This window comes from Ruditapes philippinarum, unplaced genomic scaffold (genome assembly GCF_026571515.1).
Source record: "Ruditapes philippinarum isolate M1 unplaced genomic scaffold, ASM2657151v2 ctg4748_1_1_1_1, whole genome shotgun sequence".
Classification (NCBI taxonomy): Eukaryota; Metazoa; Mollusca; class Bivalvia; order Venerida; family Veneridae; genus Ruditapes; species Ruditapes philippinarum.
The window spans coordinates 1-13,482 of NW_026860573.1; positions in this window are offsets into that span (position 1 = coordinate 1).

Below are 13,482 nucleotides of genomic sequence, written 5' to 3' on the forward strand. Positions count from 1 at the left end.
GGTTGAAAGAATAAAACTTATGTGATTCTATTTTTTATCTTTTTTTTTTTTTTTTGATAAAAGTAAAACTGTCTTTAAAAATTGGTTACTTTTATGCAAATTGATATTGGTTTTAAAATTTAAATACATTTTACATAAACAATAAAAGCCAATGCAAATGAATTTCGTACATTTCTTTCTGTTTGAAAACCCGACTTGGATAACATTAGCCACCAGTGTAACGAGCTCTACAAATATGTTTGTAATATGATTATATATTTTAACTCAAATCCTTGACATTGAAATCCCTTAAAGTTTGAATTAACTGTCCCGCTCCATATTCAAGGCAGGGAAAATCCATTTTACAAATTCTGCAGACGTGTTGCTCAACATTCCCACATAGGTAGCATCAAAATTTGGTTACCTTAACCAACCAGCGAATGGAGAAAAATATGAACAAGGAACTTAAAAAGTAAGAAAATAAATTTTTTTTCTTGCTCGAGGATCGAGCCAGCAACCACCCTTGGATAACTTATTTGCTTCTCTCTATATATAGCTAAGTGGGCTGACATACAAGTATATTAATCAAAATCATATCAACCATTTTAAATATACACCTTAATTATATTGCTTACAATACTTGTTTCTCTATTAATGTTTTTTATCACACACCAATGCCTTTTTCGATTTCCGTAAATGGGTTTTTCCCAGGGCCGTGCATATTTTTCCCAAAGTGACGTCATTGGGCTTTAAATACAAACAATTTTTGTAAAGACGCCTAAATTTAGGGGAAAATTTAAAAGGGGGCGTAAAATTGAAAAATTGGCTCTTTTTTCATTTAAACCCGGTCTTTCATTTTGGGTATGTTTAAATTCGTTTTTAAGTTCTTTAAACTGAATTTATTCACTATTTTTTTTAAAATGTAATTATATTGCACATCACCCCCAAATTAGGGATGGCAATTTTATAATGAAATTTCTTTTTCTTCAACACTCCGTGCTCAAATAAATACTAGTGACGAGTATTTGGAAGTTAACACTTTCATTCATATCCTCATAATAGAACGGCGGACGAGATATAAATCATTACCTGTGACCTGATTTAATTCCCCTTATCTGTTTTCACAGATCCAGTTGAAAACTATTTTAATGCATATTTGTCAAATTTGATAAAATACAAATATACAGTGTTTAAAAATAATATTATAGAAATGCTACATGTGATTGAATAAAGTCGAACTAACTATGCTCAAAAAAGTTAAATCATATTTATCACTTTTATTGGTTATAAAAAATGTCATAATTTGTTAACAAAATATGTTTATCACTTTAAATTTATTACAAACAGCGATATTTCACTCCGTTTGGCTCCAAATCGAATAACAAAATAGGTTTACAGAATATCATAAATATCTTACTTAATTGCCTTGTTTCTACGTAAACAATATAAGGCAATGGACACGTGACATTCCTATATCATCAAAGAGACTTTGAAGTGCACCTTTGATGTACGTTTATTTCTTTTTTAAAAAATTATCTTTCAGATAAGAATAAATCAGATAATTACATGAGTGAATTTGTAATAAATCCACCCAATTTTACAATTTTTAAAATTACAATTTTAATAACTTATTATCGAATACATCATGTAGCCTACACACTATTTTTCCCATTTCAGATGAGCCGATAAATTAGGTCTACTAATTTGTTCTTCAATGAAAAAGATATCAAGAATTAAGAAGAAAAATACGAAAAAAAGTTTCATCAAAAAGGGAAAATCGTGTGATTCGATATCCTCAACTTAAACGACTCACCTACAGATTCAGTTGGTTTCAATTTACCTTGAAAGGTCTAATGAGTTACATTAACAGTCCAAACTCTCATTAATTAAAAAAAATCCTTATCTAGTTCTTAATCTAAATTCTGTTTTCCAAATTTGTCGGAAATCCTAAAGACTGGTTTATAAGTAATTAATATTGTTATATCCATTATCTAATTAGCTCATGATTTTAAAGATAAGCTGTTTCAAATTCCTTCACCTTATTCACGGAGTAAATTAATAATTAGCGTTAAGCAAAAAGTTTCGTCTCCGATACATTAATGATTCCAATACTTTAATATTGTCAATTTAATACTGTTTAAGCCGGAGTCAATGGCATGAGAGAGTTTTCACTTATATTGGTCATAATTTCATCTGTTCTATTAGTCTTATAAACATCGCTTGATTACCATACTGATGTCCTTGCTCACCGGTACCTTTAGCGGATCAACACTTAGAAAATTTGAAGTACAAGTTGACAACAGTAGGCCAGTAATGGTGTTTTCCATTGGTTCGTGAGATGGGGTTGTTCCTATCATCTCCTGTGGTACCCCGATAGCGCAAAAAGCTACACAGCAAAAGAAAAGGTCCGTTTAAAGGTAGGTATCAAGTTTGCGATGAGCATGGCATGGTTAAATAACTTGTTTAATAAGAATACTGGAAAAATGTATTTGATATAAATTTGTATATTAATGTAAGTTGTGTTATAAAATTTTCGAGGTAGCACGCAGCCGATCCGCGAATAATAGTGAAAATTAAAACATTGCGAAAAATACCGGATTTTCAGTATCCATAATTAGTCTGGATATTTCCATAAATCAAAATTATCCATCCAATTTTACCGATGATTTATTTGGGGTGATATGATTTTTTTTAAGTTGTTTTTCTTGTTCTCAAAGGCGTCAAATTGGCATAAATTTGAAATCAAACTCCATAAATCGTTACCCTTAGTTACAGATGCTAACTTTTATTTTAAAAGTAGTTTTATTCTTTCTTTATTTTCGTTTAAAAAACCTGTTTTTTCTATAAGGGTTAGAAATGATTGATTAGGCTGAGTGTTACTTCACGTTTGTTCAACTTATATTGGTAGGGTTAAGCAATATGAATTTCGTCTAAGTATTCGTCAACAATAGCTAAAATTTCCCAATTTGACAGACCATTAGTGTAGAATGAAACTTAACAATAAAAGATAAATGTATTCTTTTTACCTTTCTGAACGGTTTTAATAAAGTTGAACAAAGCACATATAAGATATAGTAGTACTTAAGATTAACCATTGTTTACACTACCCTCGGCCATTATAAGATTCTGCAAAACTTTAAAAATAAACCCGGAAAAGTAGCAAAATTAAGTTTCACGTAAACATAAAAACAATTTATGATTGAAGTGAAAGGTGTGAAATGCTGAACATAAAGTGCTTTCCTTATTGTAAACAAACATTTTATATACAGGTAATTTAGTGTCAACGTATAAGGAAAATGCAAATTGCAAAATGACAAAGACTCTTCTTAAAGAAAATTATGCAGTTATGTCACGTGACTTACTTTTAAACGAAATATAACGTTATATAATATATATTCTTTTTGTATATCCTTTTTGATGCAAAACCATCATGTAAATCTGCTTCATAAAAAATCCATCATGTAAATCTGCTTCATAAAATATTTACCAATATTTGTCCTTTCTCGTCTTGTCTCGTCAGGATAAACGTAATCAAGAAAAGCAAAACAATTTTGTTAGCATAATGAAATAGTCCATTATATCTCTGGTACTCAGTCTGATAAAACGTTACCAAATATGAAATATTGAAGACATATTGATGAGTGTAGGACAACCCCCGGACAAAATCCCCCTGACAAGGTGGACAAAAGGCCCCCCATCCCCTATTCCATGACAAAGCCCGCCCCCCCCCACATAAAAACAGATTGGATAAAGCCCCCTCCCCCTATTCCATGAACCAAAAGGTTTATAGACCAGACTGATAACTATCTTTTTTTCACATGCCCAGTGTTTTGGACCTTGGGTTATTCATCAAATAAATCTAAACGAGTATGCGCCTTTAACTTTTATTTCCTTGATAAGTGTTGATAAACGATTCTTTAAAAATATTCATTTATATTTGTACTGTACAATATATAATAAACATAAAAACATTCACATCATCAATAAATAATTGACGAATTACACAATAAATCAAATAAGAACTTTTGTACTCTTAAATTTAAATCTTAATGTAAATTGTCTTTTAAAGCAGTTGCATTTATTTGTTAAATTAAACATACCGATTTGAGTTGTCTCTTAATAACAATTGTTTGATGGACTGGTGGGGCTTTCGTCCTACGGGGGGCTTTTGTCCTACGTGTAAATTTCATGGAGGAGCTATTGTCCACCTTGTCATTTTTAGATGGGGAGGGGGCTTTTGTTCGGGGGGGGGGCTTTTGTGCGTATCCCGATGAAATAAAATGCGTATTGTCATTTTCAATGTAAAATATTTTTTTCACTGCAGGTAAACGTATTTTCCATATTTTCATTGGTGTCTTTCCGGACTACTTTATTTCTAAATTCAGTCAATACACAAACTTTAAGAGGAAGTCTTTCAAAAAGAGGAAAATATACATAATAAACAGAAAATTTAGGTTGTTCTATAAATACACAGGATAATTTTTCATCTTGTGGTATGGACATTATCACATTTCACCGTTGCAAAAGGTATTCATGAAATATATATTTTCATACCACTCGATGAAAATAAATCCTGTATTTAAAGAAGAACTTGAATATCCTCTTTATTTGCACAAACATAATTTCAATGATCCCTTATAACTTTATTTTGATAAATTTCATGGGAAGAACTTCATATGAGAATAAATTCATGCCCTCAATTCGTTGATAAGGGAAAATCCATTATCTGGTTCTAACTTAACACCGGTTATCATGACGATGCAGTTATATGGAGTTCATGTGTAAAATAAGATGATGATTTTTAACATAAAAGCTTTGCACAATAAATCCGTTTTCCGATTTGATAAAGATCTACGCGTCACCTTCTCTTCAAGGTCTTAGTGAACCAAGAGTTATTACATAGTTGTATCATAGTTTGGGGACCTTTCTGTTGAAAATGTGTCAGTGCGTTAACTGAAGTGCAGGAATCATTTATCCACACTCCAGAGCATGCCCATTGATTGGCTCTTTTTTGCTGGGATTTTCTTATTGTGACGGCAGGGTAAAGAAAAGCGATAAAATATCACATTCAGATGCTCGTCCATTGGCTACTTTTTTACGGGTTTCATATTGTGACAACAGGGAACGTGTTCTTATGTTTGACTATGATTGAAAAGAGAAAGAATATCAAAACACTCGGCAATCTGATAAATACTCGGGGTTACGCCCCCTCGTACGAATCAGATAACCTCGTGTTTCGATGCTCTTTCTATTACTTACTTCATATTGTGTCTGGACCAGTTTAAGTAATGAATAAAATAACGCAGTGTCAGAGTCAATATAATTTGTATTCAAGCAACATAATCAAGTAGTTTTATGATAACATATGATTATAACACATTTTCTCACCAATATACCTTATCACATGTACATCAAATACATCACAATCGAAATGAATAAAACTGATAAAAGTACGTGTGTCATTCAATACACAATTATATAAGACGTGTAAGCAAAGCTAACATAGGTAAATATAATTAAAATTATATTTACATATATACAATACACACCTTGCTTAAATTGTATTGGTAAGTTACCTACCTCTAATGCAAGATTTCATTAATTATGCAATAAAGTATGTGAATAGATTTTTGGTGTTAGTGGGAACGGAGAGTAAAATCCCTTTTCGTAAAATCTTTTTTTAAGGATCGCCCCCACCCTTTTAAAAAAGCAAGTTTTTAAACATGTTAAAAATTTTATTCATTTTATGTGCTAATCAGTATGGAGGTCCCCCCCACATTTCCGAAACAAACCAAAATGTAAACGCCCCAAAATTTTGGATTGGAAAAAATAATTTAAAAAATTGGGTTAAATACACTATTTTATATACGGGGAATTTTATAGCAAAATTTAAAACCCGGGGTTAAAATCATAGTCCCTTTTTTGGGAAACTAAAAAACGTTATGGGAAAAAACGAAATTTCAAAATTGGGGGGGAAAAAAAAAGGGTAAAAATCATCGACACGGGAAACATCATAAGACTAAGCTTTACTTCAGAAGGGTTTCTTATCCTGGTGTACACAAAGTTTGCTTTCCGAACATGTTTTTCTGATTTGATGCACTGCTTTTTTGTATGCTCCATGCTACATTTTGCTATTGTAAATATATCTGTTTCTTCTGTTTTTATTTCCGAAATGGATATAATATCTTCATCATCTTTCGAAAGATTTCTTGTTGGATTAATATGTGCATTATCGTTTTCCTCTTCATTAGAATATTTTATATCTCTTTTATTTCTTAAGCTGCTACATTTTTCAACATTTTGGCAATTTTGTTGTGAAGGTAACGAATTTGTCAAGGTTACTCTTCTCTTTACGATAGTATATATAATTTTAGAGTACGTAACTATCACTGTTATCCAAATCATCAACAGAAATAGAAAGTCAATTGCGTAGAAAACAAGAGCAATAAGTTTATGATCGTCACTTATAGTGCAGGAATATCCCTTTACTGTGGTATTGCTGGCATTTACCATAAGAGTTACTTCAACGGAATCAAAGGTTACCAGATGTCGTATTGCTGTTAGTAATGTAAATGATGTGACACCAACAACTAAATATTTTACAGTCGACATTGTCATTTGTTTTGCTAGAGGATAACAAATTTTCCTGCACCTATCAATGGAGATCAGCCATAGGATAGCACAAGAGCAGGAACCAGCCCAATAAGCAAAGAAACCCACAAGCTTACACGCAATTGCGAGAGAATACTTCACGTTTATCAACATTTCGGAGACGATTGGAAAAGCTGTAAGACACATTCCGAGGTCTGCAACGGCCAAACATGTTATCAGTAACGTTGGCGGTGTACGCTTTGGTGAGTGTACGTAATATAAAATTGTAATTATATTACCAATTATTCCAATAGTAAAAAGCAAATACAAGATCACTGTTACAGGCAGCAGTCTTTCTGCAATGTCCGATTGTATCGTGGTTAAACTATCCTTATTTTCCATTGTATTCTGTCTTACGGTGACATTTTCGCTTGCTTTATACCACACAGAGCTACTATATTCTGTGATATTCTCCATTTCTCTGTTTCTTATCTGTTTATCGTGTAATTATTTTATTTCCCAAATTTTAAGCTTTCTAACAGTTCACACACGTTACAAGTATTTAACATCTAAATTAAAGTATCTTAAATATTTAAAATTGCATCGGATTCCTTTTATGGTCTTCATATAAAGGCAATTGTTTACATATTCATTTGCTTTATTTTCATCCAGGTGAAGGGCGACAGTTGTGGTAAACGTCCTATCACCATAGAATCCTAGTCAATTTATAAACCATTATACATTTTGTTTAAATGTACAACATGCATTTAAATCTTACAATGATATGTAATTGTTCGAGGTGTAATTGATACTTGAGAATAGAATATTTAAATGCGTTTAACAGTACACTCGCAAGTTTTCGGCCCTTTCCGCCAATCTTCGAATAATGACCTAAAACACAATAAAAAATTCTCGTAGAATAGATATCATTAACAAGGGGCAGGACGTGAAGTGGTTGCACATTTGGTTCAAGCAAGAAAATTGGTTGCAAACTTGACAAAATGGCTACCGAGTCATGAATATTTACAACGTTCGCACGTATTTTCTTCAGGTAAGTGGGCAATATGCCTATTCCTTAAAGCAATGTTTATTGCACACTCGGTTTGAGATCTCAGCTTCCTAGCTTCTGATATGACAAAGTTATTGAAGATATAAACTGGTTATATACATATTTTGAGTGAGATTTGAGATGTGACAGTCCAGGCCGATATTTATGTTCATTTATTCTCATCTGTAAGTTTTAGGTGTACACCAAACAAGACAAAATATGTATCTTTCAATACTGTGTAAATATATGACTTTGCATGTTCCAAATAAAGTTTCAATACAAGAAATTATCTCGTTCAAGCGCATTTTAGTTATGAAAACTTGTACATGTTGTACTGTGAAATCATTTGTATTCGTGGGCATGAAATTTCGTGGTTTTATCAAAACAGGCATTTTCGTGGGTTCTTAAATTCGTGGATTTTCATTTTCTTGTAAAAAAAAAATAAGTAATGGAAAGTAATCTTTCACTTAATCACTGCGCTGTTTTACTTACCCCGTGTATATAACACAGCTCTTGTCAATAAATTTAATCCTGGCCTCTGGCAGTAACACAATTACTGCCGATAATTGACTGCAATTAACACCTTTGTGTGACATGATATGCAGCTCCATTATATGCCCCTATAATTCGCCAATGTAAACATCGCATAAATTATACGACATCTGCCAATTTTTAACCAGCCAGTAAAAAAGTTAACACCCCGAATTAGTCCAAAACTACACACTACATCACATCGACTGTGTAAATTTATATGCATATAAATAAATACCAGTAAATGGCTCAATACAGTTACATACATGTATGTGTGCATCTAGTGTAAAGACGACGGCTTCTTTGATATTTTAAGACGACGGCTTCTTTGATATTTTCGGAATAGCAGTCACACAAATACATATTGAAAAAAATATATTTAAATGGATCATATAAACACTAGTCGTTAAAAGTTTTATCGGGGATAATTAATGCACTTGGTTCCCATATTTACTCGATTATGTCACGTATTCTGGCTAACACAATCAAGTAGCCTACAATGATCAAGTAGTCCCCTGATGTTTACATGCGACGAACATTTGTGACAGCAAACGGAAGACATACAATCGATTTTTCTTTCAAGTTTCTTAAATATTGCAAAATTAAACTATTTATGGATTTAATTTGTCACTGACCTGATTATAATATACATTCATACCACAAATATCGGCCGGAAAAGCGCCGACGCATGTTGTGATATATGGAACAGAGACATGGTAAGAAGCGTTTGTTGGGATAAAATTTCGTCGGGTCTTAAATTCGTGGATTGACCTATCCACGAAAACCACGAAAATTCGTGCCCCACGAATAATGATGATTTCACAGTAGTTCAAGCATTTCTGGCTGAAAACTTATATTTTTCAGTTAAATGTTATACATGCAAGTGTGTTTTTTTCACTTGCTTTGAAAAATGTTTTTAAATGGCTATGATATTCAGAGGTTTCTTTATTTAGTTGCCAATTGTTATCATTTATTTCTCGATTGCGTGCCATTTTATGATACGTTTTTCAACTTAAATACTCCTTACTTATTTATGTTACCCTTCTTGCAACTTTAGTAAAGCTATTTTGATAATTCCCATTATATTCCATAATGCTTTTATTTAAGAACTGAGAAACTTGCAAATGAAAAATTCGCACATGCATCATGGCTGGGGAACAGGAAAATATAAGAACAAAGATCAACAATGCAAAGCGACATTAAGAGATGCAACCCACGACAAAATACAGTCACACTGGAGTACAACAAAGGCATTCAGTAGGGCGCCGACCAAAAAGCAAGAGAGGGCACAAATGTCGAGACATGGAGTGGTCGTACCAGCAAATGATAACAAATAACAACTTAATAAAGTAACCCCTAAATACCAAAGCCATATCATTTCTAAAAGCATTTGAAAAACACACTTGCATATATAACATCTTAAAAAAATATCTGTGACAAATCATTATGTTCTTCGCTGAATCCTTTGGCAGTCTAATATTTGACTGAAAAAAAATGCAACCAGACATGCGTGAGCAACAAGTTTGCATCTAAAATGCTTTACTTTCGTGTACTGAAACTTTATTTAGACATGCAAATTCAAATATTTACACAGTATTGAAAGATACATATTTTGTCTTGTTTGATGAACTTTAAAACTTACAGATGCGAAAAAATGCATGAACATAAAATTTGCCCTGGACTGTCAATTCTCACATCTCAAAATATTTACATAACCAGTTTATATCTTCAATAACTTCGTCATATCAGAAGCTTGGAAGCTGAGACCTTAAACCTAGTGTGCAAAAACATAGCTTTAAGGAATGGGCATATCAAAGAATTTCAAAATAAATTACAAACCCACTTACCTGAAGAAACAGATAATATTCATAAACATAACCAATTTATATCTTCAATAACTTCGTCATTTCAGAAGCTAGGAATCTGAGACCTTGTTTTAAGGAATAGCTTGTTTTAAGGAATAGGCATATTGCTCACTTACCTCGAACATGTCGAACGTTGTAAATATTCATGACTCGGTTGCCTTTCTGTCAAGTTTGCAACAAATTTTCTTGATTGAACCAAGTGAGCAACCACTTTACGTCCTGTCCCTTGTCATTACGGTGAAAATATAATTATTTAAGCAAAAGAAAAAATACAGATGTTTATGTTATCCGCTCAATTTTGATATTGAAATCCGTTTAATTTTAAATGAACTGTTGCAAATTTAAAGCATGGGAAACCCTTTGCATAGTCTTAGCAGGTTATTTAGCAGCATGCCCCCAGATTCATGCTAAATTTCATGACAATTTCCAAAAGAATTGAAATATTGTAAAAGGAACAGACAGTAATTTACACATTGCAAACGGCACCTATGTACAATATACGTAAGTGGTGCAAAATAGCCCTTACTTCATTAGTCATGCAGTGGGAATAGTGTGATAAATGCTGCAAAATCAGTCATTTATGGCGCAAAACATGCAAATCATTAATCTTGAATCTGTTTACTTTTCTTAAATATTAGAACCCTTTCCTCAAGTTTGATAATGATTGTCTTAAATAGTTTGGGTTCTGTGGAGGCATGCAGCTTTAAGGATTAAACATTTATTTAAACAGGAAGGAAATTTTGTTTCGTTTAACTAGTAATTTTGAAAGCAAATAAAGGGGGAAACTTAGAAGGAACTTTAATGAGTAGGCGTAGGCCTATGTGAATTAATATGAAAATGAAATCTGATAACTTGTACTGATATAAAATATAATATGACATCCTGTTTACATTTGAATTAACAATGGCCGTCTTGTAAAACTCCCTGGTGCAGATCTTAATCGTATTTGGATCACGATAATAACACATATTATGAGTTATGACAAAAGACGTAATATTATGTTATATGATACTTCTTTCATTTACATTTACGTCCGGGTGATTTAAGATGTTGCGGTGCGGGTAACTACGTTTTTAAAAGTACAATTTTTCCATTTTCTATGAACTTCTGAGCAGCTGCATTATCATGAATTAGGCAAAGACCTCTTAGTCGGGTAGAAGGTCTACCTTTTTTCCTTTGATCGCACATTGGTCTTATAAAATATGTCAGTAACAGTTACTGTTCGTCCATTTGGAACTGGAATTACAACAAAAAGTCCATCAGAATGGACAAATATAGAATACAATATGCCTTTTCCCGCGTTTTTTTATTCGTGTTGCAATGAGCTAATGACTGATTTATCTTGCTCTTTGCGTAACCCCGCGCATTTTTAAAATGTCTCTGGAGCTCAAGATAACACACCAAAGTTTCTTCAACAGTAATTAAGGAGTACGGATATTCGACGATAGTCACATTTTTTTGTACTTTTATAGATTTATTTGTCACACTCTTATAAACTGGCCTCGATTATATAATTCCATGTATGTCGTCTGTTATCTTGTTTAATTAGATTTTCCACAGCATCAACATAACATGATAAGCTTTGGTAGCAACGGTCCTAGGCTGACCGGGACGGTGACATCTTTTAAGTAATTTTCACAATCTTTTAATGTTTTGTACCATCTAAAATCTGATTATTAGACAACACAGAGGCCCCATATATCTAACACACATGTATGTGAAACTGATATGACCTTATTTCAAATCTTGACGCATTTTCCTTGTACTTGCAGTAAAACAGCTAGTTTAATCACAGGAGCTTGACATTCTATATCAATAATTGAAAAATATAAAACGGCAAATATACCCCTCTATACAATAAATAAACACAAGGAATGCAACACATTTTGCACACCTGATACAAATTTAAATACACGCATGAAAAATCAATTTCAACAAACAGGTTTAGCCATTTCAATACACAGACAGTTCAAAGTTATACCTTTTACAACCGCTGATATTTTAAATCAAAGCATTACATAATAATAAACACAGGTGCTTGAAACAAACATTTTAAAGTTTTATATGGGCTGTATACTATAATAAGATATCTTAATATACATATATAGACCGGTTATGTAAAATATTTGATTATGTGACTAGCGCCTGTGATAATAAATTGCAAATATTTACTCAAATGTCAATAAAATATTTTGTAGAGTGCTCTCCATGCGATGACGTCACTTATTACACTGCTACGGACTGAAGATAATCATTCATTTTCCACCTAAAAACCTCTTTTTTATAGCATAAGTTTTTAAATAAAGTTTGAATAACTAAGGTGTAAAATTATTTACCTATTTTCGTTCTTTTTATTAAACCGACACAAAATAAACTTCCAAAAACCAATTGATGAACGTAATTCTAGCGTAAAAGGGGAGTAACTTTGGCTTTCTCATCACGACATTTCCATGCCATTTCATACACACACTTCATATTTCAAAGTCTATAATAATATTAGACGTTGAAATATGAGTTTTTCAAAACGGCCTATAATAAATTCAGTACATGTGCTGGGATAGACAAATATACATTTTATTTAGATTTTCAAGGCGTTTTGTGGTCCACAACCCAAAAATGATTTCATGGTGTGCGTAAATTGCTGTTGTATAGATAATTCATTTGGTGATTTCATCATAAAGAATGACCTTTCAACTAAACTCATGCTATAGAAAATAGATTATTAGGGAAAACAATAAATAATTTATATTCAGCCTGGAGCAGTGTAGTCAGTGATGTAAGCGCATGGAGTGCCAGACAAAATAACTTGTTGACATTTGAGTAAATATTTGCAATTTATTTTTATGTAATGCTTTGATTTTCATATTTTTATCTGAACTTAGACCCCTATGTGTGACCGTGACCTTGGACGCAGATACCTGAATTTTGCACGAGACACTCCGCCTTACTATAGTGAATATTTGTGCAAAGTTATATTGTAAACCTCTATGCATGTAGAAGTTTTGCTCCTGACAAGAGTTTTTCAATCACCTCCAAGTGTGACCTTGACCTGTGACCCTACTTATACACATGACACTACTACTCATAGTTGTGAACTATGAAGTTTCATTAGAATCGCTCAATGCATGTAGGAGATATCCTCTTGACAAACTATCTATATTTTTCATCTTTTGTAACATTGACTTTGCATATACCTAAATTACATGTTTCACACATGTAGACATGATAATGACCTTTAGTGTTTCAATCCCTCAATAAATGATGACTACATGGTCCAAATACACATTTTCATATTTTTACCTGAACTGTGACCCCTATGTTTGACCTTGACCGCAGGGACCTAAATTTTGCTGGGATACTCCGTGTCACAATGGTGAACATTTGTGCCAAGTTATATTGAAATCCCTCTATGCATGTAGGTTTGCTCCAGACAAGGGTTTTTCAATGACCTCTTAGTGTGACCTTGAC